Raw genomic sequence first — 27778 nt, forward strand, 5'->3', positions numbered from 1 at the left:
ATACATATATGTAGGTTGGTTGTATTTATGTCTTAATTACACATTCAAACCAACCTACAAACATACAAACATACATACACATATACAAACATTCGTACCTACACACATACATATGCACCTACACAACGCACCTACACATAAGAAATGGAGTGAATTAGGGATTAATGGAGTTACACATTCACTTCTCGCACTTTTCGTTGTAAAAAAAACTTCTGAAATGATCCAATACCTATATATATATATATATATTTGTTTGTTTACTTGGATTCAATTTGTTTTGTATGAACAAGTTATGTGATTGTTATTGATTTATGAAACAAGTGAGTTGATTAAATATTGTCACTTTAATAATATCTTGTGTTTTGGGCAATCCGTTGCACCCCGGCATGTTCCGCCACCTTTGGTCGGGGTGTGACAAAAGTATTGTTCCGCTTGATATAGCCAACCTGTAGGATCGTCACCACTAAATCGTGAGAAGTGGAGCTTCAAATACGATTTAAACTCACCCCCGGTAACCATTGTACCCCCGCCGGATGTCAAACCACCGTCGGAGCCTTTGCCTTTGTAGGTTTGGAATTCGAACACCAACTGATTAAACATTGATGTGACCTTGTCAAAGTTTTCCGCCGTCTCTTGTTGAAATTTCTCCAAGGTTTTCTTTCGAGTTTTCATGTTGGTTCAGGTTCGCTCTGATACCACTGATGTGGATCGATCGGCTTTTGTTAATTATAAGAAAAAAGAGAGAATCGAGAAGAATATAGTGAGATATTGAAATAAGACTTTTGCATAAAAACTAAATCTTCAAAGAGTTCCCCATATATGGAGTCACAATACAACGTAAACAAAAAGTAGGTCCTAATTTTACTTAGCACGTGGAAGATGGCATGACCACTTCTTCCTTTATTCTAGCACATAAATTAAAAAGTCTAATAATTCAAACAAACAAACACGTTGAGAATTTGTGACTTGTCAACTGAATGATGACTAGCTCAATGATGAGCTTGCATGGATTTGAGATTGGCCTGCATGGGATTGGAGTGAGACCCATTAGACCCGTAACATAATCAAACCAAACACCTTTGATTTGTTAACATCGACAACTATATAATATACATCACATGATGAAATGTTTAGGCAACGGTTATATTAATTTAGGAGATAACTGATACGGTTATGAGATAACCGCTAACCACCTTCCCTATGATCATGGATCTTAATCGATTGATCTCAAACCTCAATACAGTTTTGCTATGACCTCGCTTGACTAGTTTACAAAATACACAAGACACTAAAACATACTATTACGTAATTACTAAATGACCCATAAGTTTCATCCAAAATTGTATCACACAATTAAGGCCAACATGCACGACGCATCAGTGGTCGTGGTTAGTGAAGATAATACCAATAATACCAAAGATGGTGGTTGTGACTGGAGAAAGAGATACTGATGGTTGGGGTTCAGAGACTGTGAGGAGGTAGAAAATGTGACCCAAAGGGCGCAAAAACATGCTTAGCCAGCGAAAAAGTAATACATATTAGATGGTTATTTGCACCATAATGGAACAAAAAATAAAAACTTTATACATTGTCTCAATTTCAAATGGGTACATGTACCATACCGGAATCTTAAACCCTAAATTCTGTATGATTATAATGTTTGGCTCTTTAACAGTCTAAAGTCACATTTCATTATATGGTGAAAAACAAGAATACTGTTGAACAACACTCAACCAAGATGAAGCAGATGACTGTCTTGGTTATCTACAGAGTAAAAAGCATGCAGTATGATAATAGGCAAACTTATGAATATTGTTGAAATATCTTAGTAATATGCATCAAGTTGGTAGAGATGGAATATGCTAAGAACAATTGGAGACTGCTAGATCAACCCTGCACAGAGCATCAATTTTTTAAAACAATAAATATGGTCATAGCCAACATCATTGATAATTTCCTTCTGTTTTAAATCACCTTTCTCATTTTCTGTTGACATAGGAATGACAATATTTCGGCACATTTAATAATATTTTATACCAAACGCATCATCAGAAAAATAAGTTAAAAAAGTCGGGTCGGGTGTGAGTCATCACGCTGTATTTTAAATTAATATAGTTACATGAAACCGCTTTATCCATACATTAAGATTATTGTGATCCATTTTTGTTATAACATCTAAAATATTAATTCGTTAAGAAGCTTGACAAATGTTCCCGGGTCAACCTAACTCGATCCAGTTTGAGTTATTATCGGGTGTGGCAACTTTGACCATTTTATTATTGAATGGGTTGAAATCGGTTGTTACAGGGTGTGGAAACTAGTTGGTAAATTACGTACCTGAGTCAAAACCTGATGGTCAACCAGCAGGGAGAAAACTTTAACCAATAGAAGATGGACATGTGGTGCTTCTCGATAGCCATCAACTTTGTGGTACAATAGCAGCTAGTGCACGTGCATACGCTGGAGGAAGACTTCTCAATATGGGCTTCATTTGATGGCCATAAAGTGATATCAAGTGAGAAACCGCACTTCCTATTTGAACTTTAACTTCTCGTGTTTCAAGTGGTGAGATAGCTACTTGTACAAATACCAAAACCAAATCCGATACTAGCTGAAGGATCTGTTCAACAGTTGGTAATATAAGTTCTGAGTTCTTGAAGACAGAACAGTATATGTTAAGCAAGTACCTGCGAGTTGGATGATAAAATAAGGTTGCAAATGCAAGTGTAAACAGGAACAGATTCTTCATAATCTTCTTTTAAAGGAAGAACTTGGAGAAGTATAGGGAGAACCTGTTTGAGCCATTAGAGATAAACATTCGTAAGTTGAACCGACCCATTTATAAGTAAACGCGCCAAAATGGCTTCATGTCTATATACTAACCTGATTCAATGGAACTGAGTCCAGGTGCGCCATAATCATCTTCGCAACTGCTCCTGCAGCGTTGTCCTTAACCGCATCGTCTGGTTCAGATTCTTCAAACAACGGGTAAAGGCAATGCAATGCATCATCAAAGTATCTGATAGATAAAAGACAGACAGAAAAAACCAAACATGAAAATATATTATATGTATGACTGGTCAACTAGTCTAAGTGAAAGAAGTGTACTTGAGGATGCAGTCGTCACCATTCTTGCACAACTCTCCGAGACAGAATGCAGCATTTCTCCTATTGGTTGCTGATGAGGAAGCTAACTCTTTTAGTACAAACGGCATCAAAGGCTGAAACAAGAATTCAAATAGAAATAAACTCCATAGAAACAACCGGCATTTAAACAGAAAATTCACTAAAAGATTACATTTACATAGTCAGCAATCAGAGCCCCCATATTCTGAGTGACTTCAGCAAGACATGCAACCACCATAGTCCAGTCTTTAGGTGAGCTTGATCCGTCCTGCAGGTCATTGATTTCATATAAGTTGGAGAAAAGAGTGACGAATGCCAAATACTAGAGGTGGCCATTTCGACCCATTTATGTTTTACCTCATACATCACCCAAAGTATATTTTTACTTCATAAAACCTCTTAAATTAGTTTATTTGATAAATAAGATTATCATTGAAATTATCTAACTTTGTAATGGGCAAATATCATTTAAATCCAACATAATTTTTATTTTTCTCACAAAAGTCTAAAAATTTTTTTGCACATTAATGTCCCTCTACAATTTTAATTTCGAACAAAATTTTGACCTTTTTTATAATCAACTTGGAACCGGTACATCCAAATTGTTTAAAAAAACTAGGCTAAAAGAATATAAAAAAAAGTTACTTAAGAAAATCAACCGGATGTAGAGGGATTTTAATGTGCAAAAAAACATTGGCAGACTTTTGTGAGAAAAAAACATAAAGTATGTTGGGTTTTTGTGATATTTACCCATTTGTAATCACATTTATACAGTAAAAAAATGAGTTTTTTTTTTGGGAAAAACTTGTTTCAGGCAGACTTTTGTGAGAAAAAAAAACATAAAGTATGTTAGGTTTTTGTGATATTTACCCGTTTGTAATCACATTTATACAGTAAAAAAATGAGTTTTTTTTTGGGAAAAACTTGTTTCAGGCTAGCAAACCCATTTCAAGTTTTAACTTGTACCAAAGTACCAACCATTTTGACATGTTACCGACCCCCTGCCACCTCTAAAAAAACACATGATGTAGGCTTGAGTAAGCTCACCGCAAACTCCATTAATGGATGAAACAGAATTGCAAAGATAGGTGCAAAGTTGGAACCCATGGTCTTGGAAAGTACAGGAAGAAGGTCTGTAACAGCATCCATGAGTACTTCATTTTGACCAGGGTCATAAACCTTAATATCACTGCCAGGTTCTACTTTCTGACATGCTGACATCTGCTGTAGTAATACAAGAGTTGACTCTACAAGACTACCTATGTCTGAAAAAAAAAAGATGACGAGAACCTCTAAGAAGTTAGTATATGAAGTCATAACTAAAAGTAAATCATACGAGATTCCATGATAACGAATCCAAACTCATTGATGATCTGTGCTACACTAATGCAAGTTTGAGCAACCACTTCCTTGTCATCATCTTGAATCATTGTCTTGATATAAATGGTCATCACAGAATCTGAAATTATAAATTGTAAAATTTAAGAAACCGATTCAACACTCATCATCTGCTGCTAACATCTACTGACTTACCAAGAATTTGTTTCATCTGTGACTCTCCGTCCTGTAAATTTGCAAGAAAACTTACACTTTAACCAGAAGATTATGAAACATAGTGATTGTTTCTTAAACAAAACCTCCTAAACCAATTTGTTGAAATAAAAGATTATGACTGAAGTAATATACTTTTGTAAGCGGTTTTTTAAACAAATTTAGACAAATAATGTTAGTTTCGCGACATTAGCTAACTAGCCTATTTAGCCATAGCTACTGGATACCAGTCAAAGTAATATTAGATGGTAGATGTAATTTTATGGTATTAAATGTTGAGTGCCTATTCTAATGTCATATACTCATATGTATACAATAAAATTTCTTATGTATTCAGATGCAAAAGAGAATAGCTGAAATTCCTAAAAGGTAATATGAGTAATTAAATGCCTTACGTTATCACCTTGTAAGAAGACATGAGCAGCTGTCAAAATATCTGCAATCAGAAGTCAGAACCAACTAACTTTTAGAGACGGGAAGAACAAGCATCACCTGATAAAATATTAATATATTCTGATATGTTTAATTGAAGAGTAACACATGAAGAGAATTATTTCTCACTTACGTTTTAAACCAGTAATCGCCTGAAGTCGAACATCTTCATGGAAATGTATGGAATGTTTAATCATAATCATTAGTGACTCTTCCAAATATCTTGATATAATTAAAGACTTGCAATTTATAAGTGCTATATGTTGAAAGTGTAAAATACAAAAAACTAAAAGGATACGGGGCAAAGGCACTCTTTGTATGAAGGGCAAATAGACCAAGGGCTTGAGTTGCAGCAGCCTTTTCATCTAAAACATCTGTTCTTATACTGATATTTCCTATTCTCGGTTCATCTTCAGCTTCATCATCAGATGAAACGGCACCCAATCCAACATCTTCATCTTCATCACAATCAGAATCAATAATACTCACAACAGGCCCATCATCAAGATTGCAAGAAGAGAATGCCAAAGGTACAACATGTGGAAGATACTGTTTACAATAATATAATTCCAAAAATCAAAAAGAAAATATAAAACCATACTTCTTAGAAAATAATCAAAAGTTGAGTGTTTACCGGAACCATTCCATCTTCCAAAGTTTCTGTCACGTTGCTAAAAAGTCCATGAGTGTGCTTGCGAAGTTCACTGCACTCCAGTGCATAACCCTAAATCATATGCTAGATGTCAGAGCACTTCATAATTTAGGGCTGTAAACGAACCGAAGGAACACAAATGAGGCATATTTATAACTTTTTTTTAATTAAAAAAGTTTTGTATATATTCTTCATATATTAAATAAAAGGATCCAATTACAATAGAGAGGTGGGTAAGCGGGCAACAAGCTGCGCCGCCGAATGGCAAACCCCTAAACAAATAACGTGTCCGTTTATGTTAGTGCGTTAAAAGTATAAGCAAACAACGAACAAAAATATAAGAACATAGATGAACGAATAGAACTGAGCGAACGCTAGTTAAAAGTAAACACGAACATCCATATGATGGACCTAAGAAAATAATAAAACTAAACAAAATTGTGATTGGTGTTATTTTAATTTTATATGACTAAACTAAATAGTAATGGACCTAAACGTTTTTAAGGAATAAATAACAAACAAACAAACATAAACAAAAATTCATGAACATAAATGAACGGACAAGACATGTGTTCAATGTTCGTTCGTTTAATTAATAAGTGAACATAAACGAACTTCCCAGTTCCCACAAACAGTTAACTTAACTTGTGGTTTGTTTACAGGCCTACTTCAAATATGTAGTGTGACTTAGGATAGAAGGAATGAAAGAATCATTACAGAAATTGCAGCTGCAATAAAAGGTGGTAAATTTAGTTCCATTTTTTGCCTTCCAACAATTACTGAAACTATCCCGACCAACTCAGTAGCTCTTGCTCGTAAACGGAGGTCTTCTACATTTGTAAGAACCATAAAATGTTTCATCAAGTCAAGAACCCTTTCTGCGTATGGGATAAAAGCTTTATCCACAGCAGACGCAACTGAACCAATTGCAGACTGCAAAATTAAGAAAATTTTGAAAAATATGCTGATTATTCAGCAAGTAAATTATTAAGAATGCATCATTACCACACATGTTTCTTGTATTATTCTTGGACTATTCTGAAGAGAAGCAAGTAGTTTCCCCAACAGAGGATCAAAAAATGGGACAATTTCCTCATGCATGTTCTCACAAAATGCTGCTAATGCATAGTATGATTTCTCCTGCAAAGAAGATTAAGTTACATCCATAAAGAACTGAGCATTTTATGATATTAATGTACCTTCACATCATCAGATGCATCGTGTAAGGATCTTAATACACGAGGAAGAATCTTTTCATAATGAGAGATGATTTCAGGCTGCAGATATTCAGCAAATTGACCTAATACATATGACGCAGAACCTCTTACAACCTGTTCAGGATCTCTTAAACCCTCTAAGACGATATGTAACACAGGTTCAAGATTATCTTTCATTGACTCCAAGCAACCTTCTGAGACCAAACCCAAAACAGTGATAGAAGCTTCTGGAAACTTTGGATCAACACTCCGATTGTTCTCAGAAGCAAATTCAAAAACTACTGGAAACACATGATTTGACAACTTTACAGACAAAGTATCAAAGACTTCTGCAGCAGCACGGTCTGATGATATGTCATCATCTAAATCACTCCCGGCCGGGTCTGTAAGCAATAGAAACATAATTTGGAGTATTGGAATGATCAGCTTGTGGTTCTTGAGTGAATTGGATCTATATTTAGCAAGCCATGAAATGATTTGAATAGCTTGATGACGAGTGGCAATTTTTATATGCGAACTACAGCAAACCTCAAGAGAGAATTTGACTATGGCTCTGATTGATTCTCCAGGAAGAGGAACTGGAGATTCAATCAGTTCATCAAAAATCTCAAAAGCAATTAAAGCATTATCTTCATCACCAGATGATAAACATTTTCTTGAGTAATTCAATATGCTGGGAATATACTCGCAAAATCTAACCTGCATGTATATGCATAAGAATGAGTCCAGAAGCCTTCAATAAAATAATATCTAAACAGGTAAACTCACCAATTGAGAATCATCATGAGTTGAATCGAGAAAAGCCCCAATTGCCCTATTCAAATAATAAAAGTTACAGGGTACCTTATAAGATAACATTCATACGGAATTAGTTTCTAAAACTTCTCATTAAGATACAAGATTTGACAGAAAATGTTACTTGAGAGAAGCAACTCTAACATCACCGATCTCGTCTTGTAGGCACTTGATTAAAAGGAATTTCAAGTCTGCAAAATACGGTTGAAATGAATCCCCAATTGTCTCGGTTAAAGAGGTAAACAATAGTAATCCCACCTGCATCATAAAGAAGGACATAATAGTTAGGTTATAGTAGTCATAAGAATATGTGTTCAGTTGGATAGAAAGTGTCGAGACATGATTTAGAAACAAACAACATACTATCTTTCTAAAATCATAATGCAGAATGAACAGAACAAATGAAGCACCTCTCTCAGATCTTCTTGTGCATTCTGACTGCAATGAACTATAAAGGGCAGTAGGTCTGGCCACTCGCCACCTGGAAATTTTGCAATAACAGTCACCAAATTTGCACTAGCTCGCCTCACAGATGGACTGACAATGCAAGACAGCCATAACACAAATCAATTTTCTAGAAGTAATCAAATAATTATGTAAAAATATCAACCTGTACTCAGCTATGATGGTTTCGAGGAGAGATCGTTTAACAAACTGGCGAACATCATCCGGAAGCTTCCTCCAGTGACCGGTGATCTTCTTCCGGAGGAGAAGGGCTGGCGGACATTGGGGGCTTTGGCATTGCGTATATGATCGATAAGCTGCGGAACCACCTCTGGATCCCTAGCGAGACGTTTAATTTGATCTTCGGCGTTCCGCCTCGCCTCGTTGTCCGGCATGAGGAATTGAAGGAGGAGAAGCTCCAGTGATTGCGCCATTCTTCTTGTCTTCTCTCGCTATCATTCTCTATATGTATCTATATCTGTATTGTATTTGTACGTATAGGTTGTGAGGGTTTTGGTTTTGGCGCGAGGGGAAATGGTGATATCATATAGTTGGTATGGTCGTTAGATCTCTTTATTTATTTATTTTCTTGAAACGGAGACTTTTATTTTATTTTATTTTATTTAACCACAGTTCTTTAAATTTAGACAGTATTATGACCGTCTTATGTTATTTTAACCGGGCTCACACTGACTTCAGAGTTTGGCTTGGCCGTTTCCTCGGAAACCATATCACCGTCTACGATTTGACAGTCGTTGTGTCATCACAAGAGCATAACTCTGTGGCGTAACACACGGTTGGACGAAAACCCGAGTGGCTCGGGATTCAAATCGACAAACTCGCAAGGCCTAGCTCAAATCATTGTCATAATCCACCCAAAGTGACATAAGCGAGGATCGAACTTGGGTCTCCACCGAAGAACACAAGCCTCCTACCACTAGATCATAAGCGATGATTTTAGATCTGTTTATGTAGTAGTAGTAGTAGTCGTAGTGGTAGTGGTTGTCAGGTGGTGGTGGTGGCAACAGCATGAAATAATGTAGTTGTTGTTGAAAACCATGTATTTCGTTGGGTCTAACTGTGGAGTGAATGAGCTGGAGCACATGACTTGGTGATTTTATTAACTGGATGCATAAGGGGTTTTTATGTAAAAAACAGAAAAGTGTTAGGTTGCAAAATGTAGCCTTTTGATAGAGATGACAATGGGTCATGTTTGGGTTGGGTTTAGGTATTCCGAAACCCATACCCTGTTACTAAAGTTCGTCTCATACCGTTTCAAACCCGTCGGGTTTTAACTGGGTAATTACCTATCAGGTTTCGGGTTTCGGTTTCCTATCGGGTTTTGACAAAATACCCATCGGGTATACTCGGCTCAAAACCCGTTCGGTTTATACTGGGTTTTGACAAAAATATAACTAATCGATTACAAAGATGGTTACCATAAAAATATAATATCTCAAATAATTGACATAAACAAGTTTCGACAAATAATATATTTGGAATATAGTATATATATATATATATAATAAGCAATATTGGGTACATCAGGTATATAATCAGGTAAATGAGTCTATGTTATCGGGTAATCGGGCATATTAGAAATCCCAAACCCGCTAAAAATTTCAAAGGTAACCTCAAACCCGTCCCAAACCCTAATGGGTCAGGTATTACACATCCCATTTATGTCGGATTTTGGGTTTTCCCAACGGGTTCTGGTTTCATTGCCATCCAACTCTTTGATTGAAATCACTAGATCCCCAAGAAGGTTAGGCGAGGGGTAATGGGGCGCCATCCAAGGGGTGCAAACTAGGTGGCAGCGGGCTATAGTTGCACACACCACTACCACCCTCGCGCAAGAAGGGGCTCGAAGGCGGGGGACGAGCAAGACCACGGGGGAGAAAGTAGCCGCTGGGTGTGGGGTTTTGTGTACTATGACCGTTGGGTGGGTATATAAAACCTTTTTTTTCTTTTATTTTTTACCTATAAATACCAATCCACCCACTTCGTTTAAATAAAAACTCACCCCATTCTCTCTTATTCTCTTACAAAAACCACACTTTCCCTCTACCAAAACTATATTTCTCTCCATTTTATAAATGGCATCGTCTTCATCGTCTCCGTCTTCCAATTCTTCCGAAGAAGACGAACTCATTATATTTCTCTCCATTTTATAAATGGCATCGTCTTCATCGTCTCCGTCTTCCAATTCTTCCGAAGAAGACGAACTCATTTGTCAAGCGGTTCAAACGACGATAAATTTTTGATCGATCAAAGACGCCCCCGAGCCCCATTATTCCGGCAATCACGTCCTTGTGATCGAGGGGCTGCTAATGAAACTTTGATACGTCACTATTTTAGCCCCAATCCCGCCCGTTTTCGAATGACTAGACGATTATTCATGCGTCTAGCAAATGACTTGACGGAGCACTTTGAATATTTTCAGCAAAGGGATGACGCTAGAGGTCATCCCGAGTTCACGGCTACTCAAAAGATTATCGCCGCTCTTCGGCAACCAGTGTATGGTATTAGCTCGGACATGTTGGACGAGTATCTACAAATGGCTAAAAAGATCAGACGCGATTCGCTTAACCACTTTTGTAAAGGTATATAGTTTTAATATAATTTTATATTTACATTTATTTATATAATTTTAAATATTTAGATAAGTTATATAATTTTAATAATTATATTTAGGGGTTATATCGCTATACAAGCAAAGATGCTTACGTAAACCAACAATGTATGATATCCAACGCATATACGAGGTGCACGGTGAAATGCATGGTTTCCCAGGATGCTCGGTAGCCTCGATTGTACGCATGTTGGTTGGGCTATGTGTCCTAATGCTTGTCGATGTCAATACCACCGAGGTGATCACCCCGGCCCTACTATTATACTTGAGGCGGTGGCGTCACATGATCTTTGGTTTTGGCATGTGTTCTTTGGGGTCAAATAATGACCTCAATGTTATCGATCAATGATGTAACACAAATTGTACACCTTTTAGCATCAAATTATCCTCTTATTTTGGTAAAACTCCATGCAAATTCGTTATATTCAGTACTTAATTGAGTTATTTATGAATTTGCAGGTCCGGCCGCCCACCCGACAAAGAAACGATGAAAAGATGACGTTTTTCGGACAAAAATCAAGAATCTGCCAAAAGTGCATGACCATGCTAAGAAAGCGCATGACCATGCAGAGCAGGTGCATGACCATGCTAAGGAAGTGTATGGCCATGCTGAGAAACTGCACCATCATGCACTTTATAGGTATGATGGTGCACCTTTATCGGAACCCGTGCACATCTGATACCATGCCAAAGTGCATGACCATGCTGTGAAACTGCACCATCATGCACTTTATGTGCATGATGGTGCACCTTTATTGGAACCCGTGCACATCTGATACCGTGCCAAAAGTGAAACTGCACCATCATGCACTTTTTGTGCACCACCATGCACTTCCGAGGGCACGAGCCCGTGCACTATCCGATGCCGAGAACAAGACATGTCAACTTTGAAAGTGCACTAGCTAGTGCCGGAAATGCATGTAACGATTCCGGAAAATTCAGGTATACCCTAGCCGGTATATACTATTTACGTGTTATTTAATACTGAATATTTGAATTATAATGTGTATATACGAGTATGTATGATTCACGGTACGAATTATACTCGATTATATAGTTAATCGTATTGAAAGTACGATTAACCGATTGACGGTTATTGAAACCCGAATGAATCGGAGATTACATTATAGACGAAATATATAATGTTTAGTGATGTTTACGAAGTATTAAAGCTTCGGGATAAGTGAATTAAAGCACAGAAAAGAGTTTTCGATTTAATGGTACGTCGGTACGTTAAACGAAACCTTTAATACCAAACCAAGCAAGAGGCGATCGATCAAGCCGAAAAAGATGCACAATTACCGACAATATGATGTGTTAAGTCAATAAATGTCATGGTTTAAGTTTTTAAAGTTTTTAAATCGGTTTTATATAAATTTCATTTTTAAGCCGAAAAACGACCGTTTTAGCCTCGTTTTAAGCCGAATTAAACGTTTAACCGAAAAACGAACTGAACCAGATTATCCACAACATTATCCGGATTACACAATCCGAATGTGTGGCCAAGATTTGAGATGTGGGCCCCACCCCACACCAATACATGGACCGATCGGTCCACTTCATACACATAAACATTTCATTTTCTTTTATTTACATACAATCCAACTCCAAAACCTTTCCCTCTCTTCAAATCTCATCCAAATCCTTGTTTTTTAACAAGAATCACAAGGTAAAAACATGGTTATAATGGTTAATTCATAGTTTTAATTCCATGATCTTGAGTTGTTTGCAAGAGAATGAAGTTTCAAGTGAAAAATGGGTGAAAACCCGAGATGAAACCGATTCTTGCATGATCAAGTGATGTATACAAGTTATACAAGGGATCTTGGTCCAAGAAAGGAGTTAAAAGAGTAAAAAACGAATTTTTACGGTTAAAATCTTTGTTTCTTTATCATAACCGAAACCATGAAAGAAATGGCTTGATTGTGGGTGTAACTTGCTTGGTGTGGTGTTGTTGTGCTTGTAGGTGTTGTATCTAGTTGCTAGCAAAGGCTAGAAAGCAAGATCTTTGCGATCTAAAGCTAGAAACACAAGGTAGTTCGGTTTTTCGTATGATTTATATGATTTGGACAGATTATGATAGACTTAGAGTTGGGTCATCAAAAATTTCACAGAGATGATCTACACATTAAAATATGAGATCTGTGAAAATTTGGTAATTTTTAGATAAAGGATGAATATTTGGTGAATTTAATGCTCGGTTTTGGCTAAAAATGGTGAAAAATAGCTAAGCATCATGAAAAATTCTGGAAAATTCCAGATAAGCTTTTCATAACATGTAAAAGTCACACACAAAATTTCAGGTCCATTGGAGAAGTCTAAGTAGGCTTTTCGGTAAAACGAGTTCTAGGGTTTTCTAGCTCGGTTTTGGTGAAAATGGCATGAAAAAAAAGATTTTGGTTCTGGAAAAATTACAGGGAACTATGTGGATGGCAGGGGTCATCCCAGAAAAATTTGGGATTTTTCTAAGGTCGTTTGGTATTTTCGACATATTTGGTGTTTAAATGACGTTTAAAAATAGATAAATAAATGTTAAATATAAAAATTAATTCTGGAAATAATTTTATAAAATTCCTTACTGTCAAAAAGTAATTTGTTCAAAATTTCAAGATCCGAGACTAAACGGATAATTATTTGTGCTAAAAAGAACATAAAAACAAACTTTTAAAGCTTAAAACGCGTAAACCGGCAAAGTTCGCCTAAGCGAGCTGACCGGTGTATAAAAACCTTAAGAATGGACTATTTTCATGAAACTAAGTTAATCAAGTAAAAATAAATCATCCGAAAATAATTCGGATGATTTGGGTATTTTTATCCGAAAGAACAGTTTCCGGCACCCTAAAGACGGAAACGGGTCCCGCGGCCAAACGGGACGTCTAAACCGAGCTCTAAATTCACGGCTTTAACTAAAATATTAGTCAAACATTATTTTCGGGTCGTGTGTGACCAAACTCATTTTTGAAACATAAAAACAGATAACAGTGCTAGGCACGCAAAACGAGGAAAACAAAATAATAATAATTTTGACGGTCAAACTCTAACGATATCACAATCTAAGTCCTGAGAAGTGTTTCGGGGTTAACATTGTCCCCGGATCGTGTACGGAACTGGGTTAACAGTGTCCCCAGACGTACCGGTTAACACGAATTCAAGTTATATTAATAGAAATTGTATAGTAACGACTTAGGGATCGTATTACAGATCCGGACCGGTAGCCGTGCACAGTGTTACATATTTGCTCACGAAAAGGTGAGTTTCACGAGCCCCTTTTTACTGAACTGTTTTAAATATTTTCCCGGGACGGAAAGCATGTTTCTATCAAAATGTTTAAGTACATGCTGATCGCATGGAAATGAATGTATTTATATAATGTTTATTGCACGGGAATCGTACGGTAATGTATTAAGATGGTAATTGTCTGAGTTGCTAACATTGTAAGGCCCGAAACAGTATTCTGGGTTAACAGTGTCCCCAGAGGTTATTAAATGGGTTTCTGGGTTAACAGTGTCCCCAGAGGGTATTAAATGTGTTTCTGGGTTAACAGTGTCCCCAGAGGTTTTGAGTGTGTTTCTGGGTTAACAGAGGTTTCACTTGTGGGCCCAGCATAATTTCATCACTAATATATGATTACTATAATGATTTGTCACGGGTTATTTAAATTAGTGAAACTCACCAACTATTCGTAGTTGACCCGTTTTCTTTACATGCTTTCTAGGTACACCCAAATTGGATTGAGTGATACGTGCTTGATGATGTGTGCTATTTTGTGGAAGCTTAAGGATCTATATTTTGTATTAAATATGTTAATGTACTATCGGTAAAACTTATGTGATAACGCCTAGACGGTAACGAAACTCGGAACAATGTAATACGTTTAAATTAATGTAGTGGTGTTTTCTTTATAAGCAATGCTGTTGATATCAGATGCGTCTGTTGCATCCCGTTTACGTTTCCGCTGCGGTTACGGGGTGTTACAATGCATGACCATGCACTTTTTGTGCATGACCATGCACTATTTTTGTAACCTGCAACTCTGAGCGCCGAAAGTGAAAGTTTGACCTACCCAAAATGGTGCACGACCATGCATTTTTTGTGCATGACCGTGCACTTTGTCCAGAAGCTTATAAACACTCATTTTAACTTCATTTTGGTGTGTGGAGTCTTGGGGATTCTCTCCCAACCAAGTGCAGCAATTGTTGGGGATTATTGGAGGCTTCCACCAACACAAGATTCATTATTCCATCCTTTAATCCTTGCTTGATCTTGGTTTGCATTCCTTTGTTCTTGAACATGTTTTGTAAGCTTATTTCTAGTTTTATTGTAGTTGTATTAAGCCTTATGGGGTAATTACTTTTGCTATCTAGACAATGTTGAAACTCTTGTTAATGTGATATATTATCTATGCATGATTTTGGTAAAGTGGGTTTCTTTCAAGAATATGGTTGAATTTATAAGTTGATATTGATGGTGTTCATGCTTGTTATGTTACATAACCTTGTTAGTTTTGCAAATGTTTAGGCATTCATGTTGGAAAACTATGTTCTAGATGTTTGTTTGTAAACTTTGAATGTTCATGAAATCTTTGTTTACATTGCTAAGTTAGGAATGACTAGTAAAAAGTAACTTGGTTATATAATTATTGATGAGTATGAAACCCTACACTTAATATTGGAAAATTGATGAGTGTTGTTATGATTCTTGACTTGGTGATGACTTGCTAGTTAAAGTTTCATAAGTTTATATTAATTTTATGAATTTTGCTACTTTAGTGTAATCTTAGGTGGTTAGAATGTTGTTCATGCTAGCTTTTCTTTGATTATGAGACTTTGTTGTTTTGACAAACAAGTTAGTCTATGTTTATCTCTTGATTGAAAACCCATCATTATGATTATTTGCTAGTATTAGGTTGCTTTATTGAAATCTAGTATTTATGTTTATATTCATGATGTTTTGCCATATCATTGCTATTTTGTCATGTTAGTAGAGTGGATTCTTGTCTAGATAGTTTGTTGGATTGATTGTTTGTCTTGTATTTTTACTTGCTTTGTTTTCATTGTATGCTAGTTTAATTAGTTAAACATCCAAATCAAGATTTATTTGTTCGGTTAGTCATTTACAAAGATTTAGTACTAGAAAGTTGTCGTGTCCATGGATTGATACTCGGTTCTTACCGACACTTTATTACAAATGACAGGTACACTTGCCTCTCGTGTGTGGCTTAGTTGTAGGTGAAAACCTATTTTAAAACCCGATTTGTGTGGAACTTTCACTTAAATGTTTATATATATATTCACACACGTCAATCAATCACCGATATCCGATGACCTTATCGACGTGGTTGAACCCCCTAATGTTTTTTTTTTTGCAAATGGAGAACACTTCAAGTACGGGTACTACTTCGTTGATGGTATTTACAACGAATGGGGGACACTAGTTCAAGCTTATGCGTCTCAACTTTCTGAAAAATGTAAGTACTTGTGTAATCCTACAAAACATGATACTAGAAGACGAGGGTCACGTTATTTGTCAAAACTACCAAGGTGATATTCCAAGACAAGAATCGACGACCACCAATGAACAACGACTCGACAACATAAATGTCACACCCCGACCAAAGGCGGCGGAACATGCCGGGGTGCAACCGATTGTCAAAAATACAAGACACTATTAAAGCGACAATATTTAATCAACTCATTTTATTTCATAAAATCAATAAACAACACATCTTGTTCATACAAACAAACTTAATACAAGTAAACATATATTGTTCGTTTTGCTAATATCCTAATAGCCTTGGTAACGTTTTTCGTCAAGTCCTCAAGTCAATAAGAGTCAAACCTGTAACAATGCATAAAATAATATTTGTCAACACGTATGTTGGTGAGCAATTTCATAGTTCGAGTATATATAATATGAGCGAAATCTACAAACGTATATGAGAGTATAAATAAAAGCACCAATCGTGGTATATAAAACATATGTAATGAGGATCCTTTCTAATCGGTAACAACATACATACTCGAATAATGAGGCCCTATTCTACTAGCACAAGGCTAAGTAGTTAGGGGAGCGTATGATCATACTTAATGAGGCTCAACAACAACATAAAAATAAACACTCGTGCACGTAAAGCATATGAGGCATATAACACACAAAAGAGCAAGTATTCTAAGTATCATACACCCTAAAGTTTGTGCTTTGAGAAAAGTGTATAATAAATCATTCTTGTTTTGAATAAGTATGCATGTTACCCCCAAAATATAAAAGTGAAAACGGGGATGAAATGTACTCACCTCGATTGATGAATCGAGAAATAATAAATGATCGAAATGTAGGAGGCTTGCGAACGAAACGAACGAATTCGACTTGAAAGCTAATTGAAAACGAATAAATAATATATTAATGAACTTGAACTTTAGTTGAAACTACATTTGAAACATTGAACGAGAAGGTTCGGTTGTTAATCGGGTTATCGGTTAATTTGTTAACGATTAAGGACTCGTACTTAAATAATAATTTAAATTAAAATAATATTATTTTATTGGGCTTTTAAATAACTAAAACAATATTAAATAGAAACAAGACGGGTTTAAATCAAGAGTTCGGTTTTATAAAAATGGATTGATAATAAAGCTTATAACAATATTATTAATTAATAATGATAGTAATGATGATAATAATAAATCTATAAAAATATGTTATATATATAAATATAAGATAATGAAAGTAATAATAATAAAAATAATTATTATTAATATTTATATATAGTATAATACTAATAATAATAGTTAAAGAATAAAAATCTTAGTATTAATTAAAGTGTTGTTGACAAAAATAATAAAAATAATAAATAATATTGATAGTAAATAATGTTACCATATTCGATGTTGGTTGGGTAAAGAATAATATTGATAGTAAAGAATAAAGTTACCAAGAAGGTTAGGCGAGGGGTAATGGGGCGCCATCCAAGGGGTGCAAACTAGGTGGCAGCGGGCTATAGTTGCACACACCACTACCACCCTCGCGCAAGAAGGGGCTCGAAGGCGGGGGACGAGCAAGACCACGGGGGAGAAAGTAGCCGCTGGGTGTGGGGTTTTGTGTACTATGACCGTTGGGTGGGTATATAAAACCTTTTTTTTCTTTTATTTTTTACCTATAAATACCAATCCACCCACTTCGTTTAAATAAAAACTCACCCCATTCTCTCTTATTCTCTTACAAAAACCACACTTTCCCTCTACCAAAACTATATTTCTCTCCATTTTATAAATGGCATCGTCTTCATCGTCTCCGTCTTCCAATTCTTCCGAAGAAGACGAACTCATTATATTTCTCTCCATTTTATAAATGGCATCGTCTTCATCGTCTCCGTCTTCCAATTCTTCCGAAGAAGACGAACTCATTTGTCAAGCGGTTCAAACGACGATAAATTTTTGATCGATCAAAGACGCCCCCGAGCCCCATTATTCCGGCAATCACGTCCTTGTGATCGAGGGGCTGCTAATGAAACTTTGATACGTCACTATTTTAGCCCCAATCCCGCCCGTTTTCGAATGACTAGACGATTATTCATGCGTCTAGCAAATGACTTGACGGAGCACTTTGAATATTTTCAGCAAAGGGATGACGCTAGAGGTCATCCCGAGTTCACGGCTACTCAAAAGATTATCGCCGCTCTTCGGCAACCAGTGTATGGTATTAGCTCGGACATGTTGGACGAGTATCTACAAATGGCTAAAAAGATCAGACGCGATTCGCTTAACCACTTTTGTAAAGGTATATAGTTTTAATATAATTTTATATTTACATTTATTTATATAATTTTAAATATTTAGATAAGTTATATAATTTTAATAATTATATTTAGGGGTTATATCGCTATACAAGCAAAGATGCTTACGTAAACCAACAATGTATGATATCCAACGCATATACGAGGTGCACGGTGAAATGCATGGTTTCCCAGGATGCTCGGTAGCCTCGATTGTACGCATGTTGGTTGGGCTATGTGTCCTAATGCTTGTCGATGTCAATACCACCGAGGTGATCACCCCGGCCCTACTATTATACTTGAGGCGGTGGCGTCACATGATCTTTGGTTTTGGCATGTGTTCTTTGGGGTCAAATAATGACCTCAATGTTATCGATCAATGATGTAACACAAATTGTACACCTTTTAGCATCAAATTATCCTCTTATTTTGGTAAAACTCCATGCAAATTCGTTATATTCAGTACTTAATTGAGTTATTTATGAATTTGCAGGTCCGGCCGCCCACCCGACAAAGAAACGATGAAAAGATGACGTTTTTCGGACAAAAATCAAGAATCTGCCAAAAGTGCATGACCATGCTAAGAAAGCGCATGACCATGCAGAGCAGGTGCATGACCATGCTAAGGAAGTGTATGGCCATGCTGAGAAACTGCACCATCATTCACTTTATAGGTATGATGGTGCACCTTTATCGGAACCCGTGCACATCTGATACCATGCCAAAGTGCATGACCATGCTAGGAAAGTGCATGACCATGCTGTGAAACTGCACCATCATGCACTTTATGTGCATGATGGTGCACCTTTATTGGAACCCGTGCACATCTGATACCGTGCCAAAAGTGAAACTGCACCATCATGCACTTTTTGTGCACCACCATGCACTTCCGAGGGCACGAGCCCGTGCACTATCCGATGCCGAGAACAAGACATGTCAACTTTGAAAGTGCACTAGCTAGTGCCGGAAATGCATGTAACGATTCCGGAAAATTCAGGTATACCCTAGCCGGTATATACTATTTACGTGTTATTTAATACTGAATATTTGAATTATAATGTGTATATACGAGTATGTATGATTCACGGTACGAATTATACTCGATTATATAGTTAATCGTATTGGAAGTACGATTAACCGATTGACGGTTATTGAAACCCGAATGAATCGGAGATTACATTATAGACGAAATATATAATGTTTAGTGATGTTTACGAAGTATTAAAGCTTCGGGATAAGTGAATTAAAGCACAGAAAAGAGTTTTCGATTTAATGGTACGTCGGTACGTTAAACGAAACCTTTAATACCAAACCAAGCAAGAGGCGATCGATCAAGCCGAAAAAGATGCACAATTACCGACAATATGATGTGTTAAGTCAATAAATGTCATGGTTTAAGTTTTTAAAGTTTTTAAATCGGTTTTATATAAATTTCATTTTTAAGCCGAAAAACGACCGTTTTAGCCTCGTTTTAAGCCGAATTAAACGTTTAACCGAAAAACGAACTGAACCAGATTATCCACAACATTATCCGGATTACACAATCCGAATGTGTGGCCAAGATTTGAGATGTGGGCCCCACCCCACACCAATACATGGACCGATCGGTCCACTTCATACACATAAACATTTCATTTTCTTTTATTTACATACAATCCAACTCCAAAACCTTTCCCTCTCTTCAAATCTCATCCAAATCCTTGTTTTTTAACAAGAATCACAAGGTAAAAACATGGTTATAATGGTTAATTCATAGTTTTAATTCCATGATCTTGAGTTGTTTGCAAGAGAATGAAGTTTCAAGTGAAAAATGGGTGAAAACCCGAGATGAAACCGATTCTTGCATGATCAAGTGATGTATACAAGTTATACAAGGGATCTTGGTCCAAGAAAGGAGTTAAAAGAGTAAAAAACGAATTTTTACGGTTAAAATCTTTGTTTCTTTATCATAACCGAAACCATGAAAGAAATGGCTTGATTGTGGGTGTAACTTGCTTGGTGTGGTGTTGTTGTGCTTGTAGGTGTTGTATCTAGTTGCTAGCAAAGGCTAGAAAGCAAGATCTTTGCGATCTAAAGCTAGAAACACAAGGTAGTTCGGTTTTTCGTATGATTTATATGATTTGGACAGATTATGATAGACTTAGAGTTGGGTCATCAAAAATTTCACAGAGATGATCTACACATTAAAATATGAGATCTGTGAAAATTTGGTAATTTTTAGATAAAGGATGAATATTTGGTGAATTTAATGCTCGGTTTTGGCTAAAAATGGTGAAAAATAGCTAAGCATCATGAAAAATTCTGGAAAATTCCAGATAAGCTTTTCATAACATGTAAAAGTCACACACAAAATTTCAGGTCCATTGGAGAAGTCTAAGTAGGCTTTTCGGTAAAACGAGTTCTAGGGTTTTCTAGCTCGGTTTTGGTGAAAATGGCATGAAAAAAAAGATTTTGGTTCTGGAAAAATTACAGGGAACTATGTGGATGGCAGGGGTCATCCCAGAAAAATTTGGGATTTTTCTAAGGTCGTTTGGTATTTTCGACATATTTGGTGTTTAAATGACGTTTAAAAATAGATAAATAAATGTTAAATATAAAAATTAATTCTGGAAATATTTTTATAAAATTCCTTACTGTCAAAAAGTAATTTGTTCAAAATTTCAAGATCCGAGACTAAACGGATAATTATTTGTGCTAAAAAGAACATAAAAACAAACTTTTAAAGCTTAAAACGCGTAAACCGGCAAAGTTCGCCTAAGCGAGCTGACCGGTGTATAAAAACCTTAAGAATGGACTATTTTCATGAAACTAAGTTAATCAAGTAAAAATAAATCATCCGAAAATAATTCGGATGATTTGGGTATTTTTATCCGAAAGAACAGTTTCCGGCACCCTAAAGACGGAAACGGGTCCCGCGGCCAAACGGGACGTCTAAACCGAGCTCTAAATTCACGGCTTTAACTAAAATATTAGTCAAACACTATTTTCGGGTCGTGTGTGACCAAACTCATTTTTGAAACATAAAAACAGATAACAGTGCTAGGCACGCAAAACGAGGAAAACAAAATAATAATAATTTTGACGGTCAAACTCTAACGATATCACAATCTAAGTCCTGAGAAGTGTTTCGGGGTTAACATTGTCCCCGGATCGTGTACGGAACTGGGTTAACAGTGTCCCCAGACGTACCGGTTAACACGAATTCAAGTTATATTAATAGAAATTGTATAGTAACGACTTAGGGATCGTATTACAGATCCGGACCGGTAGCCGTGCACAGTGTTACATATTTGCTCACGAAAAGGTGAGTTTCACGAGCCCCTTTTTACTGAACTGTTTTAAATATTTTCCGGGGCGGAAAGCATGTTTCTATCAAAATGTTTAAGTACATGCTGATCGCATGGAAATGAATGTATTTATATAATGTTTATTGTACGGGAATCGTACGGTAATGTATTAAGATGGTAATTGTCTGAGTTGCTAACATTGTAAGGCCCGAAACAGTATTCTGGGTTAACAGTGTCCCCAGAGGTTATTAAATGGGTTTCTGGGTTAACAGTGTCCCCAGAGGGTATTAAATGTGTTTCTGGGTTAACAGTGTCCCCAGAGGTTTTGAGTGTGTTTCTGGGTTAACAGAGGTTTCACTTGTGGGCTCAGCATAATTTCATCACTAATATATGATTACTATAATGATTTGTCACGGGTTATTTAAATTAGTGAAACTCACCAACTATTCGTAGTTGACCCGTTTTCTTTACATGCTTTCTAGGTACACCCAAATTGGATTGAGTGATACGTGCTTGATGATGTGTGCTATTTTGTGGAAGCTTAAGGATCTATATTTTGTATTAAATATGTTAATGTACTATCGGTAAAACTTATGTGATAACGCCTAGACGGTAACGAAACTCGGAACAATGTAATATGTTTAAATTAATGTAGTGGTGTTTTCTTTATAAGCAATGCTGTTGATATCAGATGCGTCTGTTGCATCCCGTTTACGTTTCCGCTGCGGTTACGGGGTGTTACAATGCATGACCATGCACTTTTTGTGCATGACCATGCACTATTTTTGTAACCTGCAACTCTGAGCGCCGAAAGTGAAAGTTTGACCTACCCAAAATGGTGCACGACCATGCATTTTTTTGTGCATGACCGTGCACTTTGTCCAGAAGCTTATAAACACTCATTTTAACTTCATTTTGGTGTGTGGAGTCTTGGGGATTCTCTCCAACCAAGTGCAGCAATTGTTGGGGATTATTGGAGGCTTCCACCAACACAAGATTCATTATTCCATCCTTTAATCCTTGCTTGATCTTGGTTTGCATTCCTTTGTTCTTGAACATGTTTTGTAAGCTTATTTCTAGTTTTATTGTAGTTGTATTAAGCCTTATGGGGTAATTACTTTTGCTATCTAGACAATGTTGAAACTCTTGTTAATGTGATATATTATCTATGCATGATTTTGGTAAAGTGGGTTTCTTTCAAGAATATGGTTGAATTTATAAGTTGATATTGATGGTGTTCATGCTTGTTATGTTACATAACCTTGTTAGTTTTGCAAATGTTTAGGCATTCATGTTGGAAAACTATGTTCTAGATGTTTGTTTGTAAACTTTGAATGTTCATGAAATCTTTGTTTACATTGCTAAGTTAGGAATGACTAGTAAAAAGTAACTTGGTTATATAATTATTGATGAGTATGAAACCCTACACTTAATATTGGAAAATTGATGAGTGTTGTTATGATTCTTGACTTGGTGATGACTTGCTAGTTAAAGTTTCATAAGTTTATATTAATTTTATGAATTTTGCTACTTTAGTGTAATCTTAGGTGGTTAGAATGTTGTTCATGCTAGCTTTTCTTTGATTATGAGACTTTGTTGTTTTGACAAACAAGTTAGTCTATGTTTATCTCTTGATTGAAAACCCATCATTATGATTATTTGCTAGTATTAGGTTGCTTTATTGAAATCTAGTATTTATGTTTATATTCATGATGTTTTGCCATATCATTGCTATTTTGTCATGTTAGTAGAGTGGATTCTTGTCTAGATAGTTTGTTGGATTGATTGTTTGTCTTGTATTTTTACTTGCTTTGTTTTCATTGTATGCTAGTTTAATTAGTTAAACATCCAAATCAAGATTTATTTGTTCGGTTAGTCATTTACAAAGATTTAGTACTAGAAAGTTGTCGTGTCCATGGATTGATACTCGGTTCTTACCGACACTTTATTACAAATGACAGGTACACTTGCCTCTCGTGTGTGGCTTAGTTGTAGGTGAAAACCTATTTTAAAACCCGATTTGTGTGGAACTTTCACTTAAATGTTTATATATATATTCACACACGTCAATCAATCACCGATATCCGATGACCTTATCGACGTGGTTGAACCCCCTAATGTTTTTTTTTTTGCAAATGGAGAACACTTCAAGTACGGGTACTACTTCGTTGATGGTATTTACAACGAATGGGGGACACTAGTTCAAGCTTATGCGTCTCAACTTTCTGAAAAATGTAAGTACTTGTGTAATCCTACAAAACATGATACTAGAAGACGAGGGTCACGTTATTTGTCAAAACTACCAAGGTGATATTCCAAGACAAGAATCGACGACCACCAATGAACAACGACTCGACAACATAAATGTCACACCCCGACCAAAGGCGGCGGAACATGCCGGGGTGCAACCGATTGTCAAAAATACAAGACACTATTAAAGCGACAATATTTAATCAACTCATTTTATTTCATAAAATCAATAAACAACACATCTTGTTCATACAAACAAACTTAATACAAGTAAACATATATTGTTCGTTTTGCTAATATCCTAATAGCCTTGGTAACGTTTTTCGTCAAGTCCTCAAGTCAATAAGAGTCAAACCTGTAACAATGCATAAAATAATATTTGTCAACACGTATGTTGGTGAGCAATTTCATAGTTCGAGTATATATAATATGAGCGAAATCTACAAACGTATATGAGAGTATAAATAAAAGCACCAATCGTGGTATATAAAACATATGTAATGAGGATCCTTTCTAATCGGTAACAACATACATACTCGAATAATGAGGCCCTATTCTACTAGCACAAGGCTAAGTAGTTAGGGGAGCGTATGATCATACTTAATGAGGCTCAACAACAACATAAAAATAAACACTCGTGCACGTAAAGCATATGAGGCATATAACACACAAAAGAGCAAGTATTCTAAGTATCATACACCCTAAAGTTTGTGCTTTGAGAAAAGTGTATAATAAATCATTCTTGTTTTGAATAAGTATGCATGTTACCCCCAAAATATAAAAGTGAAAACGGGGATGAAATGTACTCACCTCGATTGATGAATCGAGAAATAATAAATGATCGAAATGTAGGAGGCTTGCGAACGAAACGAACGAATTCGACTTGAAAGCTAATTGAAAACGAATAAATAATATATTAATGAACTTGAACTTTAGTTGAAACTACATTTGAAACATTGAACGAGAAGGTTCGGTTGTTAATCGGGTTATCGGTTAATTTGTTAACGATTAAGGACTCGTACTTAAATAATAATTTAAATTAAAATAATATTATTTTATTGGGCTTTTAAATAACTAAAACAATATTAAATAGAAACAAGACAGGTTTAAATCAAGAGTTCGGTTTTATAAAAATGGATTGATAATAAAGCTTATAACAATATTATTAATTAATAATGATAGTAATGATGATAATAATAATTCTATAAAAATATGTTATATATATAAATATAAGATAATGAAAGTAATAATAATAAAAATAATTATTATTAATATTTATATATAGTATAATACTAATAATAATAGTTAAAGAATAAAAATCTTAGTATTAATTAAAGTGTTGTTGACAAAAATAATAAAAATAATAAATAATATTGATAGTAAATAATGTTACCATATTCGATGTTGGTTCGATTTCTAAACGAATTCAAGAAATAAATATAATAATATTATTGCTAATAATTAGTGATAAAAATATGATTAATAGATAGATAATAATAATAATAATAATAATAATAATAATAATATGATCTTTAATAATAATAATAACAACTTTAATATTTATAATAATGATAATAATAATAATATTATTAATAATAAATAAATATAATAGTAAGTTATACACAATAATACTAATAATAATTTTTATGTATTGATATTAGTACTAATAGTAATAATAAATTTGTTAAGTATAAAAATAATACCAAAACCGGTCTAGGATGAGACTCGAACCCGTGTCCTCTAGTTCAACAACTAACTTACCAACCAATCGAACCAAGATAACAATTTGTTAATTAAACTTATAATTAAACCCACAATTGTTAATTTACCTATTATTTGTAAATATGGTCGTCGGAGATGAAGGCTGACGGAGACGTGGTGGGTCACCACCACGGTGCTTCATATTCTGTCGCCGGAGGCGCGCCGGAAAAACTAAAACAGAGAGAGAGAAGAGAGAGAGAGAGAGAGAGAGAGAGAGACGGGAGGCGGAGAGAGAGAAGAGAGGCGGAGAGAGAGAGAGAGAGTGGTGGGGAGCGAGAAAGAGAGATCGGAGAGAGTAGAGAGAGACGAGGTTACCGTAGAGAGAGAGAGAGAGTGAGTGCAACGGGGAGAGAGAGAGGCGGAGCTTCGATGGCCGGTTTTTCGGTCGCCGGAAAAATGAACCGGAGAGGGAAAAAGGGTTACCGGAAAACAGAGGGAGGAAAGTGAGGGTGGTGGTGTCGGGTTGAGGGGACGACTGAGTTTAAGTGGTTAGGGTTTGGTGGTGGTGCGTCGGAGGTCGGTGGTGGTGTCGCCGGAGGTCGCCGGTAGCCGGATAACGAGAGAACAAGATGGGGCCGGCTGGATTATTATGTGTTAGGGTAGGGTTTGATTATTTATATATGTATCCCATATTTACAAAACAACCCCCTTAAGTTTCAATTCAAGTTTAATATGAGTTTTAAAGGTTTTTAAAACTTATAAAGACTTTACGAAAATCATTTTCAACCCCTTATGTTTTTCTTAACGACCCTATAATATGATAAACATCGATTTATTGGTGATCTAGGTATATAATAATATTATATAGTAATTGAATAAGGAAACAAAAAGGTTTAGTCGGGTTTACATAATAAAAGTTTATAGCGAGAATTCAATCGAGACCCGAAAGTGACGAATGTCACAGTATCTACTACTTTAGGAAATTTCGTCCCGAAATTAAGATAAACTAAAATTACTAATGAATATTGCCTTTGGTAAAATAATTGTAAGAAAAAAAAAGTTTTGACAAAAGAACAACGTCAAATCCTTGGATGACTCGAAAAACGCCACAAATGAGAACATAATAAATGCACTTATATATAGGAAGTTCCAGCGGCGTATCCACCGTGCCCTTGTCATAATTCACATTTCTATCGTTTTTCTGCTATCATTCTCGGGTCTGAGTTATCGCACACAAGTGTACTTACTATGGCTTCCATACGGGGATTTCGATAATTAAGTGTGCACCCATAATTATTTCGATCATCGTATGGTCCACATGGTTTGTTCCATTGTGTGGTTTAAGAGACATATTTATTTTGAATATTTAAATAATAGATGTGTAAATCAATTTGTTGAATTTTACCAATATTGACTAACCAATACTAGTGGTTGAAAATTTTTGAAATTTTGGTTGGCTGACTTTTAAGTAAGTAGGAAAATTGGATAAAATCAATGAAACAATTAAAATATTAGAATATAAACCAAGGTGAAAATAACAATTCGGTTTAAGTAAGTACAGAAGATTGAATAATATAAAATTTAGGGCGAACAATATGAAATGAGATTTGAAGTCAAAAGTCATCAAGATAATTGTCAAGTTTATACATCAAGGCACTAAATAACAGCGATAAATGAAATCCGATAAGTGAAAAATAAGAAGTCCAATAAATGAACACATAAAGTTGGGATAAACAACGATACAATAAATAATAATATCGTACGACGAGTTTCACACGTGAGCAAACTTGAGGTTATAAGCAATTGAGAATACGATTGCGTGAATGTAATAACATGAGAAGTGAGGTGAGTTCCTTGGGGTGACGCATACATGTATCAACATAAATAAAAATAGCATTCAGTTAACAACCAAAACAATCG

General features: G+C 35.7%; 1 pseudogene across 1 annotated transcript; it reads right to left on the bottom strand.

Moving 5' to 3' along the window:
- Positions 1–2059: 2059 nt before the first annotated feature.
- Positions 2060–8651, bottom strand: LOC143603052 (uncharacterized; annotated as a pseudogene). The gene is made up of 19 exons (XR_013147979.1): positions 8384–8651; positions 8184–8310; positions 7898–8031; positions 7747–7792; positions 6961–7677; positions 6767–6901; positions 6479–6694; positions 5744–5833; positions 5408–5658; positions 5243–5331; positions 5073–5113; positions 4660–4690; positions 4463–4585; positions 4174–4391; positions 3299–3394; positions 3109–3221; positions 2884–3019; positions 2688–2792; positions 2060–2620 (listed from the first exon to the last, which is right to left on the bottom strand). The product of XR_013147979.1 is annotated as an uncharacterized LOC143603052 (transcript).
- Positions 8652–27778: the final 19127 nt, after the last annotated feature.

This window comes from Bidens hawaiensis, unplaced genomic scaffold (assembly GCF_021521415.1).
Source record: "Bidens hawaiensis isolate Kalapana, Puna unplaced genomic scaffold, B.hawaiensis_p1.1 tig00060395_1, whole genome shotgun sequence".
NCBI lineage: Eukaryota > Viridiplantae > Streptophyta > Magnoliopsida > Asterales > Asteraceae > Bidens > Bidens hawaiensis.